Raw genomic sequence first — 20,839 nt, forward strand, 5'->3', positions numbered from 1 at the left:
ACAACATGGGGGCTCAGCCTGGACACAAGATGTCAGAACCCAGGAGACTCCTGTGCATCTGCTGGATCACTTGAATTCAACCACCAAGAGCCCTTCCACCCTCAGTGCCTCTTTCCACTCTTAGGGCAGAAAACTCCATGAAGCTTCCCTAAAATCATTGAGAAAGAATTAAAGAACAGGTTTCTGGCACTCTCTGAACCACAGCACACATTTCAGACCCTAGGGACAGGCAGTCAGTGCAGATATAATAACTAGGCTGTGGCTTCAGAGCATGGCCCTTCAAACCCCAAACTATGCCAGCACAGGTTCCAATTACCAACCTTCAGTTAACAGTGAATGCAAGAAAGGGCAACCTTTTAACAAGATAATTTTTGCCACAACTATATGTTAAATAAGAAAAAGGTTGTTATAAATTAGTCCACTTTATCAGCTGGCAGAAGAATTTGCCACAGCTGCAAAATTGATTTTTGCTTAGCCTGCAAAACCTCACTGATGGCTGGTAATAAAGGGAAAAGAAAACCTGGGGATTTTTGTTCTGATCTTCTCCAGCACTCAGCCTGCAATAAAAAGTGCTGTTTATGCTAAAGAGTCAGAAATAACCAGAATCTGACCCCACTCAAACTGCATTTTCATTCCTAAATTGATATGCTGTTATGCAATACCCTTCAGTGCTTTTAGCTGACCACATCTTCGAAACCTAGCCCTTCATTAGCAATTTAAAACTGTCAGGAGTCCACAAATACTGGAGCTGTTGGAGCCGACACACACGTTTTGGAAAAAAAATTAAGAAAAAAGACTCCCTATAATTAGGGGGTTGATGAAAATTTACTTAAACATGGAACAAATGGACAGCCTTGTATCACCAGAGACTAAATACCATATTCTCCCTCAGATCCATGCTCAGCATAGCAGCAACCAAGGACTACGTAACTAAAAGTTCTGTGTTTTAAGAATGGAAAAAGTTCTCCAGTTTTTTTATCCTTTTGCAAAACCTACTAGAAACACCCACTGAAGCAAAAGGAGAACATGAGTGTGAAGGCTCTTCAAAGTAAAATGTTTTCTAAGTTTCCTATGAAAACTCCTTCAGAAGTCCTTTTGCAGTGCTCCACTTTGATTCAGGAACACTCTGTCAGTCTTAGCTAAAAATTACAAAGGAGCTTTTTTTAAAGAAAAAAGTAACAAACCCCACAGGTGAGGAGACCGAGATTTTCCCTTGGTGCTCAGGACAACCTTCAGCAACATCTCTGAGCTCTAAACAATGAGTTCCTCTCACAGGAAGAGTTGCACCATCACCACACGCCCTCAGACAACTCTCAACTTGCAGTTCCACCAACACACCGTGAGTTTGGGAGGGGGAAGGCAGGAATTCACAAAAACAAACCCCAGAAGAAGGAGTGAGCATGAATGGGCTGCACAAGCGTGGTTTGGAGGAGTGAGGCAGCTCACAGTGCTCTGACACCCCATCTCCTCCAGGCTGCGGATTCTGCAACGCTGGGGCACCGACTCCTCACAACTTACAGCTTCTCCAGAAGAGCAAAGCAAGTAATAATAAAAACACCATGCTGTGATGAATTTTTGGATGATTTCCAGCGTTCCTGCACAGCTATAAGCATCTTCTGTCAAGTATAAACTCGCTAAAGGTGCACCACAGCACATGGGAGTCAGAGCTAACTGTGACCTGCCTGGGCAGGAACACTTCCAAGTCACTGCCCTGACAGACAGATGACCAATTAAAGCAACTTCTGCTAAAAAAACAAAAGTCATTGTCCCACACACATTCCATAAAAGCATGAAGGAACCAGGTTTGAGAAAGAGGAGTCACTGCTTGGATGGTATTGCTGGGGAAAAAAAAAAAAAAGATTTTAATATAGTAACACAGCCATTTACTAAGTAGAAACCAACTCAAATCTGATTAAAGACACATTTTTCTCTCTCCACCCCTTCTTTTCACCCCCAGGAACAGGAAACATGACAAACATACAGAACAAAAACCAGATGAGCTAAAAAATCCTGTTCCATTGGCTTTGCACCAGCGCTTTGCCTGTGGTTCTGCTGAACACTGCATCTTTCACTGACAGCCATTGACTTTTCCCTAGGCCCATAATAATACTCTGTTAATCAAATAATCATATTCAAATTGTCTTAACCAATTCTGTAAACTAAGTAAACAGGCTTAGAACACCTGACAGTAAAGTACTGATGCATAAAGACCAGAAATTAACTTTTTCTCCTTGAGGTTATAAGCTTTGAACCCTGCACAACTAATCTGCATTATTCTGTTTTGCTACAAATAAACCCTCTAGCTTTTTTTTTTTTTTTTTTTGGTGCTACTCTTATTGGATTTCATGTAATTATTTTTTCTCCCTAATCCCCAGCTAGGAGAGAGGGGAAAAGCCCCTCTCACAATCATACTGCACTCTTCTCTGTGCCTGTGCAAAGAGGTTTGTGACTGAGGACTCCACCAGCAGTGAAGCGTCATGGAGTAACAAACACAGGCTGTGCCCACTGTCCAAAAAAGCCTTCCCCACGTCTCCACTTTCAGGATGCATTGTTTAATGTTACTTCGGAAATGTGTTTCCATCTGCAAGGGCAGTAGTTTCTAATTAAACACATCTTCCAGAGAGTGGAAGTGACAGGAACTACAAAGCCATAGTTTGTACCAAAATTTAAACTACTCCAGAGCCTCTCACAGAGCCAAACCAGATTCCTGCTTTTCACTCAAAAAAATATTCCATATCTTTCATTCTACTTGTAGCTCTTATGAAGTCCTTTGACCCAGAAGGCTTCTAAATGTTAAAGGCATGGAGTCACCAGCTGAACGTGTGACAGGAGAGCGGCTCTGCACCTGCAGCCAGGACTGTCAGAGCCATGGGGGCTCCTGCCAGCACTGGCCACTGTGGCCACCAGGCACATCTGCAGAACAGCCAGTCCAGACTCCAAGTCCTGCCTCAGGAACCTCCTAAACTGCTGGACCTTGGTAGAGAACCTCAGAGAAGCAATGCTACTTGTTTGTTCTTCTCATGGTTTTATTGCTTGTTTTACTGCCTGCCTGTTGCTTTCCCTTTTGGGGATGACTTTACACACTGCCACCACCCAGGAAAAAGGAGGGAAGATAAATGATGATAAATGATTGTAGGGATCAGCAAAAAGCAAAGTGGCAGGGGTCAGTAATTACGACCAGAGAACCAGAAGGAGACCCCAAACCCCATCCCAGAGCATCCATCACTCCACAAAGGCATCAAAGAGCCAGAGGATACTGCTCAACAGTGCAACAGGCAGAGCTCCTGCTTTATTCCCTCCTTCAGTGCTGGTAACAGCCAGCTCAGCCAAGACCAGGTGAAGGGCTTGTATCTTAGGGCCTCAGACAAGGGCTATGCTAATAAAAAATTAACGGGACCAGTACAACCAGAACCTCCTGATGAGGGTCACGGCAGGACAGACCTCCCAGCTGTAGCAATCAGAACACACTAAGCCCTCTGTGCACCACTTCCAGTTCACTGTTCAACTTCTCACCTTTGAAATGAATAAATAATTGAAGTTTCAGGTTGCTTAGACTCCAAAACATCTGGACATCAGATACTGGTGGGAATGAACTGTATGGTTTTAAGTGAAGTTACTATGAGATGTGTCACTTGCATACACATCCACAGCCCATCATGAATTATCCAGGACCAGGAGCAACCCTTCAGCACTGAGCAGCAAGACTCTCGAGGTCTTTAAGTCATGCTAAAAGGGATTAGTTTTACAAGCATACATTACAAGGACATACTGGCAAGAAAGAGGGCAAAAACTGGCAGCTTGTACATCTTGATTAGTTGCACTCACACCCACTTTCACCTTCTTGCTTCTAAGCTCACCACAGCTCTCTCCTCTGCTGTTCAACAATGCTGGCACTGAATTCAATATTCCAGTCAATTAAAAAAAACATTTACCCACCTACAGCTTCAGCTGGAGATCTCAAGAGCACTTTGCTAAGATGAATACTGACCTGCTCAGTGTTACGCAGGTTAAACACCGTTTTATAGGCACACAGCTCAGCCCTGTTTACATGAAAAATTCAACTGACCTTTGTGGCTCTGTAAAGCTACATTGCTAGTGCAGCCCTTGTGCAGACCATTTATTTAAGTGGATCTTCTGTGCTCAGGTTGTATCAACCAGAGAAAGATATAGAAAAAGAATCTCCCCCCTAGAGCCTTAGATCTGCATAGATATCACTTCTACAAGTGCTCAGAATGAAGTGAATGAAAACTCTGAGCCCTCGGGGAAGTGGGAACAGCAGTGGAAGGCGGAGCAAGGAAAACCACACAAGCCATCAAGGCCACACGTTCCTGACAACACTGACCCTTACTGACTGAAACGGAAAGCCACAAATTCAGTATTTCCCTGAATTTCCTCTTGACCTGCTGAGCAATGGCAGAACTGTGGGGCCTACAATCTCCCCTCAGTTCCTTCAGCTAACCTCCAGGCAAAAAAAAAATTATTATTTTTTTTTATTTCTCCTGACCCTTCAGCATCTACCCACCCACCAAGCTCATTAGTTTCAGCCTGTTCTTTAAACTAGCTATTGAAGGCTACTTTAGAACAGGGTGCACCAACGGTGCCTCTTCTACCCTAATTTGCACCAAAATCTCATTTGCTCCACATCAACTCCTCATTTGCTCAACATCAGCTCCACACAGAAGTTCTTCTTAAGCATATACAGTCATATGCAGATCTATTCCATAATAGGGCACTGATTGCTGAGAAACTGGGTGTTCTTTGGGAAGAACAGCACACCACAAGCTGGGATCTCACATCACGCCCAGTGCAATCCTACCTGCCCCACTGGTGCCAGCTCCTTGTCTGCTTTGCTCTCAAGCCCCTCAATGCCAGGAGTTTCACTCATCCTGGGCTGTACCATCAACACTCCCCTGTCCTTGTGCCACTCCATGCCCTAAAACAGAGCTGCCAGAGAAGCAGCTGCTCTCCAGCTTGGCTTCATGAGCACTGTTCCCCTCTCTGCCTTGCTAATGGTTATTCCTTTAGATACAGCTGGCCTCATGTTTGCTTTTTCCATCCCTGAGTTTATCAGAGAATGGTTTGGGTGGGAAGGGATCTCAAAGCTCATCTCATCCCACCCCTGCCATGGGCAAGACACTTTCCACCAGCCCAATTTGCTCCAAGCCCCATCCAGCCTGACCTTGGGCACTGCCAGGGATCCAGAGGCAGCCACAGCTGCTCTGGGCACCTTGTGCCAGGGCCTACCCACACAGCCAAGAATTTTTCCCAATATCCCATCTATCCCTGTCCTCTGGCAGTGGCAGCCATTCCCTGTGTCCTGTCCCTCCAGCCCTTGGCAATTCTCTCTCTCCATGTTTCCTGCAGCTCCTGCAAGGTCACACTGAGCTCACCCCAAAGCTTCTCCTCTACAGGTGAACATTCCCAGCTGTGGCAGCCTTTCCTCCCAGCAGAGCTGCTCCATCCCTCTGCTCATCCTGGAGCCTCCTCTGGCCTGGCTCCAGCAGCTCCAGGTGCTCCCTGTGCTGGGCCCGGGGCTGGGGCAGCTCTGCAGGTGGGGTCTCACCTGAAGAGGTGAAGAATCCCTGCCCTCCATCTGCTGCTCACAGTGCTTTGGATAAACCCAGGATACAGGCATTGATCCCTGAATTTAAAGCCTTTCAGAACAGGCTCTTGGGAGTCTAACTGATTAATAAGTAGCTGTCTTGTAAATTAGAGGAATATTAACAAAAGGGAACATCAGACTGGGGGAGAATTTCGCTTTGCAAACTGTGTTAGTTTAGATCTGTGTATTGAATAATTTCTATCACTTCACAAAGCATGGGGAAAAAAGGTTACTCCTCTAATTCCACCAGAGATATTTATAAACACATATCAAAGGACTAACAGATGTTTTCTGTAGTACAGCTAGGATTAACAAGCAAAAATATGTAATCATATTGAGAGAAAAGGTAGCTGGCTCTTTAAATCCACCAGTCACAAGGAATTATGAATCATATTTAACTATCAGATTTGCCCATAGAAGAGTCTGGACTAACCTTCTGCACACCAGAAATCACAGTTACACCCATTCTCACCCTGACTAGCAGATAAGGAGTCTCAGTCACTCGAGAAGAACGATCCCACTTCCAGTTTCAGTTACTGCGTTCCTCCTGCAACTCCTTCACCTCAATAAATCCATCTGCACCCAGTTCTGCTTCGTGACACAGCAGGCCACTCTCAGTGCTTGTCTTTCCAGAGGAGCTCATCCAGTCAGGGTGCTAGCATACAATTTTGTGGTAGCTCTATTTTAAATCTCATTTGCTGGATTAAAATAGTATGGAGTTAAAAGTAGTAATTATCAAACATCTGCACTTTCTCTAAAGCTGCAATGCTGTTTAACCAACGCACGAGCTATAAACTCACTGAATGGAGCTATTCCAGATTAGCTGTAGAAGAGTTCGGGTGAATTCCCAGAGCAGTAACACATCCCATTCCTCAAGGTCACACTCTCAACACTGAAGTTCTGCAAGATTCATCTCAAGATTTTGAGTGATGTCAGTCAAGGCACAAAAGCAGGAAGCCACATCCATGGAAACATCCACGGCCAGGTTGGACAGGGCTCAGAGCAGGGTTTGGGCAGCAAGGTGTCCCTGCCCATGGCAGCGAAATGGAACCAGATGAGCTTTAAGGTCCCTTTCAATCCAAACCAGTCTGTGATTCATCATTATGCTGAGTGACTGTCCCTAACAAAATGGCACTCAGTCCTCTTTTATTCATCATGTTTCCTTTGGTGTCCAGCAAAGCTGACAGACGCCAGTAAAACAGAATCCAGCAAATCCTAAACAGAAGCACCATGGCCACGTGGGCCCTCGCTCCAGACCAGCCCCTCTGGCCACCTATGATGAGCAGGCTGCTTTGACCATTTGGTATTTTTGTGATCTTGACTAATTCTCTGCATAAGAAAGGTCATTTAGAAATCAAAACATTAACAGCAGATGTAAATTCAAGGCAGGCCTGAAGTCCCACTAAAGTGTATTTCCAGCTCATAAACATTTCTACTTAATGCGGATTCCTCTGCAAGATCAATTTCTCGATCTTACAGCTGCAGAAGGAAGATATTCATGCTGCTGAAAAAACACAAATTACTTTTCTATTACATCTCCCAGTTAACTTTATCAGACCAACAGAAGCCTTATGAAGAAACTGCACATTAATGTCTGTCCTTACACATGTCAGCACAGAAATGCTGATGTTTCAAAGCCTTAAAATTCATTGTGAAGAAGGTATTTACATTTGTATTTTAAAGCATCGATTTGAGCACAGGATTTCTAATCTCTGCCCACTGCGCTCCCCCCGGCCACCTTGTGTAAACTTTAAATCTCCAATGCAGAAGCCTATTATTAGAGCTAGCTGAAAAAAAAATGTAAAGACTGAAAGCACATTGTTTGTTATGGAAAAGGTTAGAGCAAAGCCTTTCTAAAAACAAAACCTACTAAACCTTTGTCTGTTTCCGCTGAGAAAAGTCAAAACATTTCTGTGATGTTTTAGAAACTGTTTCTTTGAAAATGATGAACAGTGACTCAACATCAAAGTATGTCCTTCTAAACAGGATGCTTCGATTCAGAAGGGTGAAATAAGTACAACAAAACACTTAACGTGGCTTTGGTGCCCCAAGACAGAGCAAAGACTTCACCCAGCGTAAAATGAGCTGGGTTTTCACCTTCATCAACACAATCCTGCCTACAAAGCAGGCCAGGAACTGAAATAAACAACTCCAGAGCCTGGTGTAGCCAGCAGGACTGAGGAGCGCAGCCTCTCCCACCTCCCCAGTCCCAGTGCAGGAAAAACACAGGAAACCAGGAACTAGAGCACAAGTGACTGAAGCACCCAGAAAACACCTCCTGCACAACTCCCATCCCAAAAAAAAAAAACAATAGGCAAAGCCAAAAGAAGGGGGAAGGGCAGCAAAGAGCTCCCAGACTGGTTCAATAGATAGCCCAGACACGCCTGGAGTCATAACTCCGAAAGCCGGGCTGAGGACACGGTCCCGGGGCTCGCGGCCCAGCTGGGCCACGGAGCGATCGATGGCCCTCGCCAGAAGACACGGCCTGGGCACGGCTGTACGGGCAGATAGGCAGGGAACCGTGCCTCGATCGCATCCGATTCTTCACTAAACATAACTGGAACATGCACTTTCCCGCAAACTTTCGGCCCGAAAGATTTGAGGCGTTTTGGAGTGGCAGGAGCGCTGAGTAACAGGCGGGTGGCCCAGGGAGCCCAGGGCCACAGGCAGCAGACGCGGGGGTCGCACAGAACCCAGCAGTGGACACGCTCTCCCTACTTTTCGGTCGGGAAAAGTAGCATGAAACTTTCTGTCAGCGAAGGAGACGCTCTCGCCTTCCAGCACAGGAGGGGATTAGCAGTGGGTGTCACAAAACGTGGCGGAGCCAGGCGGGGCCGCGGGGTGTTCCCGGCTGTTCGCGTACGGGATCAGCAGCACGGCCGGGGCTGGAGGAGGACTCGCTCCGGCTCCGGCGGCGCCGCCCGGACAGGCCGCGGCTCCGAAAGGCACGGAGCGCTCCCGGGGGGTCCCGGCCCTGCCCGCAGCCGGGGAGCGGCGCCGGGGCGGCCCCGGCCGGCCGGGGAGGGGCCTGGACACCGCCCGCCGCACCGAAACTTCGCCGGCAGCGGCCCGGCCGCGCTTCTCCCGCGGCCGAACGCGCTCGGCGGCCCCGAGAGCCACGGTCCGCCCCGCTCCCACGCGGGCCCCGGCACAGCGCAGCCTCCCCAGCCGCGCCCGGCTCCCTTCCCACGCTCCCATCCTCCGCCCCCCGCCCCGGCCCCGCCGCAGCGGGGCCCGGCCCGGCGCCTAAAAGTTTCTAAGTACGAAAGCCGCAACTTTACCGGGGCAGAGCTGAGCTGGGTGGTGGCGGCCGCCCTGGCTGCGCTCGGGCCCGCCGCTTTGTCCCGTCCCGCGGAGGAAATGGGCTCTTCCGGCGCCTCCCCGCCCGGCCCGGCCGCTCTTCCCGGCACCGCCCGCCGCGCCGCCCCCGCGCCCTGCCGGCACCGCCCGCCTGCAGGTGAGGGACGGCGGGGACGGGACAGGCCGGGAACCCCTCGGACAGGACAGGGCAGGACAGGCAGGGACCCCTCACCCCGGGCAGGACAAGCGGAACCCCCTCGGACAGGGCTGCAACCCCTCACCCCGGGCTGGGGCCCTCACCTCGGGTGGGACAAGCGGGAGCCCCTCACCCCGGGCAGGACAGGGCTGCACCCCCTCACCCCAGGCAGGAACCCACCGGACCCACTCACCCCGAGCAGGGCACCCTAAAAGCTCCCAGACCCCCACAGAGGAGCCTGGCACAGCTCCCTATCCCCTCGGGCAGCCTCCCTTCACAGCCCTCCTCCGGCCGCCCCCAGCCCAGGCTCTCACGATGCTACTTTTGACATAGAATCAATAAATTCGAAGTCAAAACCTGGCCTTGTCCTCCTAAGTGCAGCATGCCGAGGCTCTATGGAGAGAGGAGAACTGATAGATGCAGGAACTTGAAGGAGACAGAGGGAAAGTTATAGCCGGTTTTCCCCTGGGTTTCTGAATTGGTATTTTGTTTTGAAAATCTAGATATTTTTACCCTCCTGAGAGCTGCTGCTTTAGGAAAAGCCTTGTTTTCATCCAAATGTCTCTAATAACGAGGCTACAGGTGAGAGGAAATCTCCAGGTACAAGCAGGGCCACAGGAGCCCCTCTAAGAAGAGAGGAATGTTTTGTGAACCCAGCCTTGACTTGAGAGGCAGGTCTGCAGGTGAAAGAACTTGTCTTTATGCGATAATTTGTTTCAAAGTTTTCTTTGAAAAGTCTCAGTGAGCCTGTTGTGAGAGAGAGCGATTGTTTTTACCCTGCAACAAATTACTCTGGGACTTTCTGTGGTGTGTTTTGAGATGGTTTTTAATACAAATCTTTCCACAGAACTTACACTTGTACTGGATTGTAAAGACAACTGAATAAATTTAATACATTTCATGACTCATTTGCCAGCACTTCTGAGATACCTGAATCTACATGCTCCATCCTTTGCTATTAAACAAAAAATAGAGAGATTGAGTAACCTACAAGGAAGATTTATTCAAGGTATGTAACTGAGTGAGGGGGCTGGCCCAAGGTCAGTGTCACAGCACAGGTGACCACACCGTGGTCAGGACTGTGACTTTCCTCCAGACCCTGGTTCAATGGGATTTGCAGGGCTGTGTCTCCCATCTTTGCCATATTTCTACAAGCCTTTCCTGCAGGAACACCATGTCCTGCAGCGAATTTGATTGCATTTTTCCTTCCTGCAGGTTTAATCCAAGAAAGGGATCCAAGACAAGGAAGTAAGTGGAGTACTGTTGTTTTATAATCCAGGAAGAAAATAGGGATCAAGAGCCCAGCCTTGCCAATGAGTGAAATTAGTCAAAAGAAGGTAAGATCTGTAATTGAAATTAAACTGACTGAGATACAGGTTATTAAAGAAAATACAGGTCTTCAGTGCCTCAACAAACAGACTCTCCTATGGAAACACATGGCAAACAGATTTTTTAACTTCATTGTATTTCCTGCTTATACCAAACCATTAATATTTGGTGTCAATTGCACCAGGGATCCAAACTACTCATTTCTGTCTGTAGCATACTCTCAGTTGAAATGGAGTTTACACTTCAATAGCTTGCTTTCTTTCATTACTCCTTTTAATATTATGTCTTGGCCTCCTGTGGTGGCTTCCACATTCGGCAGTTCTGTGTGCCTCACATCCTTTCAGGACAAAATGTCAGATTTAAAAAAAAAAAAAATCCTTTTTAAACCTACAGATTCAAAAGTAGAAGGCCTGTAGTTGTAGAGAATCACATGTTCTGCACTGCACCACTGAAAAGTCAAGGCAGAAGCGGGAGATCAGCTGGCAGCTCTGTTGGTTCATGGAGCGAGTTAAAAGGCTCAGCAAACAAAACATAAAATTATGTAAAAATAGAGCCAGCTAGCTTGAGATTGGACTTTGTCTCTTAATTAACAGCTCTCTCTGAATCACAGCACTGGGCTCTGTCAACAAGACTAAAATGCAGGGGGTGTTCAGACAGGCACCCAGCAACAGTAGCTCACACCTCCCATCCAGCCCATGTCATTGGCAGCTTGAAATCAAATGCATTTTCTGAAATGAATTACAAGTCTGCTGCTTGACCTCAGATCTTCCCGTGACAGTGTTTGTGGTTTCATAATCCTGTTTTCCTGGTGGTTTTTAAATGTTTTTCTTGCCCTTTTTCACTGGGTGAAAACGCAGGGTAGGCAGGGGAGAGGACAGGGAGAGGGAGGCGAGGTGGCCACACTGATACTGCAGGGAGGTTTGTGTAACACCAACAGAAGCTCCTGCTCTCACCCACGGAGGATCCAGCTCCGGGCAGCCTGGCCCTGCTCCTCAGGTGTGTGCACAAGGGCAATCCCTGGCCAGGGCCACCTGGAGACACCGTGTGGGTGTAGCCACCGCAGGGGAGCTGCATTTTCCTGTAAATCCTGGGCTGGGTCTGTGTAGGAAGGGGCTTGTTTATGTAGCACCTGCTGGAGCTCCACTCCCAGTGTACACGAGGTCTAAATGATGTGCCTCACCTGGAACTGAAATTTCTATTACTGTAACAACATTGTTGAAGGGAAGTAGTTGCTCCATGCATCCATTTGTGCTCCATTTCAAAATGTTTGTTTGATCTTTGTGGTTTTGTGTTTTGTTTTGTTATTCGCAAGAAGTAAACATTGCACCTCTCACATCAGTTTCAAAGACAGGACTGCTGGGGCAGGAGATGGTGAGGGGATTGAGAGGTATGGGAGAAAGAAGGAAATAAAAAAGAATGAGGAAAAGATATAGAGTGTTTTAATGGCAAACTGAAGGTCCTGCCACAGGGGCTGAATGGGCAGCAGGAACTGAAAGAGAGGAAAAACTTCAAATACTCCAAAGGAGTCTCCAGGTTCAGATAGCAGCAGGCTGAGGCTCTCTGCAGGCTGATGTGCTGGGCAGTGGAGACAGCCCCAGGGCAGCCGTGCTGTGCCAGCAGCTGTGTGACTGAGCAGCAGTGACCGGGCACAGCCCTGTCACCTCCTGTCCCTGGGCTGCCAGAGAGGGGCCAGCAGCAGGGCAGGGACTCACAGCCAGATAGGGACCCCCCCAAAATGCAGCCTCCCTCGAGGACTGGGGGCTCTGATGAAGTCAGCAATACGGCAAAGTGACAAAATGAGGGTCTGGCACCAGTATCTCATGTGTGCTATGACACCAACTCCTGGGACTCCCCAGTGCTCATCTCAGTGTTCCAGGCACCTGGGAGGCATCACCATTCCTTTTCAGGGCTTGGATACATGAAGAACTAAGATTGTCTTGTAATATCCAACTGGGAATGAGCGTGTGCAGAGCCAGAAATCAAATTCCAGTGTCCTGGGGCAATGCATGGCTCAGGACTCTGGAAATGCTGGTAGCTGGTGCTTCTGGGGGGACTGCAGGTACACAGCCTCAGCTGTGACCACAGCACCTACCTCGGTGAAACAAGCCTCAGTCAGGAGGAGAAGGGACTTAGCAGCACACCTGCAGCTACACTGGAGCTCCCTGGCACTGCTGGCAGCGCAGGGATCAGACCCAGCTGATGCTGCAGTGCCTCTGGGGTCAGCACTGGTTCTGTGGGAGCCGCAGCCACAGAGCCAGGGCTGTGCTCCCCATCACTGCCACCCTCTCCACGGAAAACTGTCTGCTAGAAACATGTCCCGGTTCATAATCACTGGGTAAAACACTTTTCCTGCACTATCAAATGCTCCTGGGCCCTCCAGAAAGAGAAGCAATCTCTAACACCAGCATGGCCAGGAACAGAGGGGCTGCAGCAAGGGGCAGCATCCCCCTGCACCAACACTACAGCACATGCCTGTGCTGCCTGAAAAAAGCAGGGGATGGAATGAGGGGAAATTATGCCATCCCAAAAGGCTCAGCATGGACTGGGTTCACTGGTTGCTGTTCCTAGCCCGAGTAGTTTGCATTCACCTCCAGGTTTGCACAGCCTTTGTGTAATAAACTGTCATAGCCCCTGAGAAGGGAACATTCAAAAAAGTGCCCCGAGGCAATGCATAGCAGAAGCCTGAGAATCCTCCTGCATGAGTCACTGACCTCCACACACTGCATCTATTTCAGCCTTTAATTAATAAGGTTTTACATTTCTATGGCATTTTCCATCTGGAAAGATCGGAAAATGTTGTAAAGACTAAGGGGTGTACAGCACCATTGAAGTGTGGTTCCTGTAGAGGTGGGACTGTGAGAGCTTAGCCAAGGGCACAGGGGAAAAAGGTTCTTAATTTTAAATGCAGCCTCTGTTACGTCACTGAGTATTTTATATCTGTGGAGATCAGACAAAAAGATTTTAGTTTCTAAGGCACCGCTTGAGTAAATACCATTGTAGATGGCTTTTGTTATGCAGGGAGGATGCAGTGCAAAACAAGTACTGGGTGATTTTAATTTGGGGTGTTAAAGGGTCACAAGCTACAAATTTAAACCATCATTGGATCAAGGCTTTCCTGCCTCCTGGTAATTGATTCCCAAATGTTAGACACAAAGCAGAAGCCAGTGGAGGAAACAAATCCCCCGCTGACAGCACCTTACCCTGCATCCGGAACACCGAATCCTTGCTTATTCCCTGAAAGCTCAGCAGCATCGTGTGAGGCTTCAGCAAGGTCAAAACCAGCCCCAAGCAGCAAGTGGGGCAAGGGAGAAAACCAGGAGGAAAGAGCCCTCCTGTCCCAAGGCTGACACAGCCCCCGAGGGGAACCAGGGCTTTGCTGAACCAGCACAAATCCCTTCATTTTTATTTCTAAAGATTAAACGAGTCCAATCACTCTGCTCAGCAGATGAGCAGGGCCTGGCTTACATGAGGGCAACCGAAAGGACTGTCAGCCACAGCTGGCATCCCTCTTACTAAGAACTTGGCCAAAGTGGGCTGGGAGCACTTGACCACAAAGAGTTTTCAAAGGAATGTCAAATTTCTCTTTTTCCCAGTGTGATTCTAAACTATTTTTATCTACCTCTTTCTGGAACAGAGACACGGGCATTGCCACGACTAGTCGTAAACTTTGATTACTTCCCGAGGAGAAATTGCAGGGAAATTACAGGCTAGTGCACTCTTTTTATGTCTCTCCTGCTCCGGGCATGTCAGCGCTGCTGCATTCCAGTCTACCCCCAACACATTCCTCCCTGCGAGTGCCGTCCCTCCCCGCCCGCTGATGGACATTAATGACCTCCCTCCGTAATTAGCGCATTGAGCACCGCTGGCAGCACGAGGTGAGTCCCCAGTGCTGGAAAAACACATTCTCTGTGTGCAGGGTGGGGTCAGTCCCGACTCCTCCTCCACCCCAGCTTGCCCCTTGTCACCTGAGCTGCACCTGAGCCGCATCTGAGCTGCACCTGAGCCGCATCTGAGCTGCACCTGAGCTGCACCTGAGCCGCATCTGAGCTGCACCTGAGCCGCATCTGAGCTGCACCTGTGCTGCACCTGCACTGCACCTGAGCTGCACCTGCGCTGCACCTGCACTGCACCTGAGCTGCACCTGAGCCGCACCTGAGCTACACCTGAGCTGCACCTGAGCTGCACCTGAGCTGCACCTGAGCTGCACCTGTGCTGCACCTGCACTGCACCTGATCTGCACCTGCGCTGCACCTGTGCTGCACCTGAGCTGCACCTGTGCTGCACCTGAGCTGCACCTGATCTGCATCTGAGCTGCACCTGAGCTGCACCTGAGCTGCATCTGAGCTGCACCTGAGCTGCACCTGAGCTGCACCTGAGCCGCACCTGAGCTGCACCTGCCCCACACCTGCCCCACACCTGCCCCCTCTGCCAGGGTGAGTAGGGCAGTGGGGGCACACGGAGCCTGTGCCTGCACCATTCCCTGTGTGCTCCCAAACTCACACATGCCATACGGAGCTCCACGCTGCTCCTCCAGGCACACAAAGCTGTGTGGAGAAACTCCCTAAATCCTTCACGTTTCGGCATTTACGAGGAGGTGGCAGCAGCAGATATTAATTTTCCCTCTCCCATAAAGGCAAACACCTACAAGTAGTTTCTATACTGCTGTAGGATCAGGGAAACTGAGGCAGAACAGACGAGTTCTCCAACCCCTGCAGATCTTGGCCCAAGCTCATCTCCCTGCCATTCCCAGTCTGAGCACTGTCTGCAGTGCACCAGAGCTCCCTGAGCCTGGAAATCCCTCACCCACGTGGCTTTTTAGGCATGGAAACTTCATCCAAAGGGAGAAATTCTGTCGTCAAGGTGAAAAGCATTGCTACTGAAATGTGATCAAAGAGAGAGTTATCAACTTAAGTGTACTCAGGAGTTCCTGCTCCAGACAGAATTATCAACGAGAAACCAATCTTATAAGGTAGCTGCTATTGATAGGGAAATAAAAGGAATACAGTTCTTACCAGACAGACCTAAGCTGCTCCAAATTGCTGTCAGCTTGAAATATCTTGCTGGTAATTTGTTTCCAAATTCTTGCTCCCTAAATTTGATTTGTTGCCGTACAGTGGATGATCTATTCTGCACAGCACCTCAAAGAGCATTCCCCTTGTCCTCTCCCTGATTGTTTGTGAGCTATCACTTCTGGGAGTTGGCAGCATTTCTTATAAAAAGGGACAACATTGCTTGAAAAGCAGACTTTTGTCTGAGGCTGTGGTATCTGCTGCCCTTAAAAATAGCAGCTGAGATTACTGGGAGGAAAGTCATCAAGGAAAAAATACTTTTCCTCCCCATCTTTGAGCTTGTCCACATGGACAAGTGGCCACTGTGTGTGTCTGTACCCTGGGACAGGGGAAGGATGGGGCAGCATTTTCTAACAAGACCTGAATAAATCCTTTCACCAGGATCCCTTTTAACCAGGATAAAATCCCACCTCCTGTGGTATTGTAGCAAGAGCAGGAACATCACACCCAGCAACTTTTTTCTGCTGATCTCTGCTCTTTCTTAAGTGAGAGAGGAAGAGAGAACTCTGACTTATGAAGCATCCTGCTGGGTTCAGTGATGTCTCCTACATGGTGTGTCTGGGGCTTTCCCAGGCCTCTGAGCATTGCCCTCAGCTCTCCAGAGGATTTATTTCTGCACACTTGACACAGAGGCAGAAATGTGAAACTCCCCCTCAGCTCTCCGTCAGGATCTGTCCAGCCTGCGTGTGGATGACAATGAGGAGAGCAGAAGCTTTGCCCTGGGTTTCTCTTTCAAGAACATAAATGTGTCTTTTCTTGTCCTTTCTCTGCTTAACCCACTCCGTCCATTGTTTTAAGCAAATCCAAGGAAATTCTAGTCTGGGGACAAGGAGCTGCCTCAGCTTATTTACAGGGTTTCAAGGCGTGGGCAGAACACAGAGACTTGGCTTCCCAGAAATAAAGGCTCTCACTCATCTTCTGTATATGGTCACATTAGATGAAAAGAAGGAAGGTATTTCTGGATCTTTCTGGGAATGTATGGGCAATTTTAGCATATTTCTGCTCTTCAGCTCGTTGGCAGTACCCCATTGCTGTGGGTAGGGCACCGCAAGCACCATGTCAGGCACTTCAGGTCACCCCAAGAGCTCGTGCTGCACCTTGGACAGGTCTTGGTGCTATCCAGAGCATGGAGAGAACTGGAGAGTTGGGAGCTGGTGGAAGGATTTCACTCTACCCACGTAGGCACTGGAAAATTAATAATTGTTGCACATGCTTGAGAGCAGCACAAAACACAGTGCTAATTCAGCTGGCTGTAATTCTGCCACACAGCTTACCCTGACATTGCATCAGGGAAAGCTCCACTTAAGCAATTGTAACATCACTGAAAGGATGGAATTAAGAAAAAAGGAGAAGGAACATAAACCTCCCACTATTGTTATTTTCAGAAAGCAATAACAGGAAGAGCCAGTTAAAAGGCCTTGAGGCTCTGAGCTGTTATTCCTCCCTGGAAACCAGCCACGTAATAGACAGAAAAACCCTGAATTGTGTGTGGGGGCTGCTCCGAGCCCACCACAGGGATGTGGGCTCATTCCTGGGGCACACGAGCCCGTTCCCGTGGGCAGCTCCCTACAGAGGGCTCCCTCCCCACCCCAGCTGCGGCCACCCTGGGCATTTCCTCTGCTCTGGGATGCCCTGGGCAGACAATCCTGCAGCTGTGCCACAGCAGATCTCCCAATTGCAGGGCTGGGACACCTCTGGCTCCCCACACACATCTATTGCAGCAGGGCTGCTCAGGAAGCAGCAATTTTTCCTCTTTGCAGGAGCGGGCTGAGCCTTTCTGAGGTGACCGAATGCAGGTGTCAGCCAGACAGGAGCAGCACAAATCAATCTCTCACTGCTTAAAAATATATCTGTATACTAGATCTGAACCCTTTGCTCCAGAGTCTTGTGGCAGAAATGGAGTTTTAAAATGTTCAATTATTTATAGCTGAAATGCTGGTGAAAAAAATAACCTCATTTGTCGTGCTGGAGCAGAACGTGCTGGTCCCCATCACCCTGTGCTTGCACAATGCCTGAGAGTCTTGAGATCTGGACAGGGGGATGAGGAGCAAGTAGTGCCTGAAAGCAGGGTGCCAGCATTCCAATAGAGCCAGTTCGCTCAGGGACATGGTCAAACCCAAATCATGACGAGCCTGAGGTCATGCCTGGCTGTTAATTATCACCAGTTATTAAGGTGGGGTGGGTGGCTCCTTAAGTACAGGCTTCTCATGGCAGGCCAGGGGGAAAGGACAGGTTTTGCCCACCTGCAGATGCTGTGTCAAAGGGATGCTTTGGAGCATTAACAGCTTTTAGGAAGGAACCTGTGGGAGTTGGTCCAGAGGACTGTCTGCCTAAACTTGCTTTTGCTCTTCTCTGCCTGTGTTTTGGAAGAGCTGCTGCTTGCCAAGGGCCTGGCATGGGGAGCGGGCAGGTCCCTGCCTGGTGAAGGAAGACACCACAACCTGCCGTCACACATGGCAGGAGGAGCAGCAAGAGGAGAGGGAAGGAAAAGCAAAAATGAGACACCAGAGGATGTAAAGACATCAAGTGTCACATGGCTTCTGGATGGGGATTGGAATAATTCTCCATGGCTTTAGAAGAGAATTGAATCATTACAGCTGTGTAGAGCCTTTCTCCCTTTCTGAGCTGCTCACTGGAGCCCAGTGCTCATGGACAGGCAGCAGCATGGGGACAAGGAGGTGGAGGGATGGTTTGGAGCCCAATTAAATACCCTCATTAGTGTGATTTTGTCATAAGGAGAGAACCACCACCCCTTCTCCCTGCCTCCTCCTCAGGAACAGACTTCATTCTCCCTGTCCTGGAGAACATGGGCATCAGGAGGGGTCTGAAACCCCAGTGCCTTGCCCTCGGCTGCTTTGTGGTGCGTTGCACTGAGCATGGTGAAAAACCTCAGGGATGATGAGGAAAGTGCCTGTAACCATGGCAATGCTCTGCAGCCACCTCCTTCCCCCCTGCAGCCCTGGCCAGAGGGCCTGGAGCCATCCTGTGCCCTGAAGCAAGCAGGAACTGCTCCTGCCACCTGCATTGTCCAGGGGTAAAGCAAGAAGGAAACAAGCCCTGGTAACCTGCAGCTGGTCACACCACCTGGATCACCAGGCAGGTGCCAGCATCTGCCAGGGGTTAAGGACAAAGGTGCCATTAGAGGATGTGCAGGAAAGGCCCTTTTGCTCTGAGACAAGCCTTGGCCTGTCCCTGGGAGCATCACCTGTCTCTGAGGCCTCTGTTCCTTCTTTCAGGCACGTGGGAGGTTTTGGGCCACAGCATGCAGTGAAACCAGTAAAAGTTACAGCATTTGGCTGCTGAGGAATTGTGGCTTGGTCTTCAATTAGGATAAAGCTGTTTAATTCCTTCCCACCTCAGCACTACCTTCCTGCACAGCCCCGTTAGCAAGGCCAGCACACAGAATGTTAGGGATTAATGCGACAGGTGATTAAATACAGTTCTGATTACATCCAATCCCAGGAGGATGGATGTGGAACTGCCCTGCTGTGAATTAAGTAATAAAGTGGGAAAAAGTAGAAAACATAGCAGGGCAATGGTTTTATTTCATTAACACCCTCATGCCTGACGGTGCTGGCACCTCTGCCCAGTGCAGGTGTGATTGCAATGTGATTTTGGGACCCTGGGCACACCTGGCCCTCAGCCAGAGCCAGGGACAGGTGCTTGAGCAAGAACCAGCAGCAGGATCAGGATGGAGAAACGGGGAAAAGCACAGCTGTGCACTGCACTACTGCCACTTCCTTTTGCTGATATTTGGAATGAAAATCCCGTCTGTGCCACACTTTTGCTCCCAGCATCTCCTCTGACCACTGCAGCCGATCCCTGGGGATGGTGCAACAGGTACCTTGTGGGGCAGAGTAGCAGCACATATTTTTAGGACAAGCAGATTTCCACAGTACCTCCATACCTTTGCAGAAGCTGTCCAAAATCCTGTGGAAGTCTGAAATAGGGGAGTTGGGAAGAGCAATAGTAAAGATCTTCCAGTGAGAGCACTTCAAATCCATGCTCTCCAAGGACAGCGGCAGCCAGCACCATTATCCCCTTCTTTCAGACAGGAAAACCAAGGAAATTATTTGCCTTGTGTATCCCAGAAGTGCTGGGAATGCAGCAAGATCCCAGACCAGGGAAATTCCAGTCCCTGGACCATAAGTGAGCCCTCAGATGTCAGCACCAAAGGCTATAAAACCCAAGCCCTGCTGGCTGGTGCAGCTGGGGATGTCTGACAAGCAGTTCAGACTGCCCAGCCCCACACCCTCTGCTTCACCTTTATCCCATGCAAGGATAAAAGGTTCCCGTGAGCACCACGAGGATCGCTGAGAGCAGGTAACTCCAAGCCATCCATCTGCCTGCAGGCAGGCACCGAGCACAGACACATCCCCCTGCCTTTGTACTCTCCAAAACCTCCTGCTGCATGAAGCTGCCCCATGTGCAGAGCACAAAACAGCAGAGTCTTGATTGCACAGCCCCTGGAGTTCCAATTCCCATTTTCTGCCTGGCACTGGAGCACTTTATCCACACCCTCCTCCTGCTGCCTGCGCTAAGGCAGGTATAGGGAGCACTCAGCCCTCTCAGGAGCAGAGCAGCCCACTTGTAAACTTCATATTACTTGAGGTTTGCTCAGAGTTCATGCCCCAGGTTGCAGTTAGATGGAGTGAAGCAGTCCCAAGTGCTTCTGATGGATATAAAAAGGATATGCAATCAGACGTGCACTTAAGCAAGTATATTACCAAGTTAAATGACTACAGTTTTACTAAGCTAATTAAAAATGGAACAAAGCGATGATCAGATTAAGGTCATAATTAATAACTCTATAGGTTCAAATTATCCAGTCACCCAATAAATTCTCCATGTAATCAGAGGGAGCCACAGCTGGATAACTTGAGGGAATTTGTGTCTTACTCAGAGGTCTTCAGGAGGCAAGAGCTGCCTTTTGGAGCAGTGGCCTCAGGTCCCCGAGGTTATTGTGCCCAGGAGACCTTTCCCGGAGGCTTCAGTCTCTGCTGCTCCTGCCTCCTTCAAGGGAAGCGAGTGGATTCAGGAGGGGTGGGGCCCCTTGGTCCCCACCTCCTGAGTGATCAGGGCCAGAGCCACCACCCCCCAGCAGAGTGGTGTCTTGCCATGGTTCATCTCCAGTTTTTAGCAGGGATGAAGCTTTGTAAGGAGCCTGGCATTTGGTTTGTGCTATATTTACACTCTGTGGTTTAAGACCCTCTTATTGGGTGCTCTGCAAGTGGTTGAGCTCTGACATCCCCCAGCTGATGGCAGGCCCTTGGTACCCAGCTGATGGGGCCAGAGAGGCTGCCCAGCACCTCCCTGAACCTCCCTCAGCCCCTCATTAGCTCC

General features: G+C 49.3%; 1 protein-coding gene and 1 long non-coding RNA gene across 3 annotated transcripts in view; one reads left to right on the forward strand and one right to left on the reverse strand.

Moving 5' to 3' along the window:
• The window catches only part of CTNNA1 (catenin alpha 1), a 118,757-nt gene extending 109,735 nt beyond the window's left edge, over positions 1-9,022 (reverse strand). The window contains exon 1 of the mRNA XM_058848353.1: positions 8,884-9,022. The gene's annotated coding sequence lies outside the window, so the exon portion shown is untranslated. The remainder of the gene's footprint in view (positions 1-8,883) is intronic.
• LOC131583848 (uncharacterized) lies at positions 8,979-14,815 on the forward strand. Of its 2 annotated transcripts, none has more exons than XR_009278612.1 (4): positions 8,979-9,059; positions 9,946-10,107; positions 10,314-10,435; positions 14,344-14,815. It is a non-coding gene; the product is annotated as an uncharacterized LOC131583848 (long non-coding RNA). The 2 variants fall into 2 exon arrangements; XR_009278611.1 differs by lacking the exons at positions 8,979-9,059; positions 14,344-14,815 and adding exons at positions 9,247-9,680; positions 10,821-11,307.
• The last annotated feature ends 6,024 nt before the right edge of the window (positions 14,816-20,839 follow it).

Source organism: Poecile atricapillus, chromosome 13 (assembly GCF_030490865.1).
Source record: "Poecile atricapillus isolate bPoeAtr1 chromosome 13, bPoeAtr1.hap1, whole genome shotgun sequence".
NCBI classification, from domain to species: Eukaryota; Metazoa; Chordata; class Aves; order Passeriformes; family Paridae; genus Poecile; species Poecile atricapillus.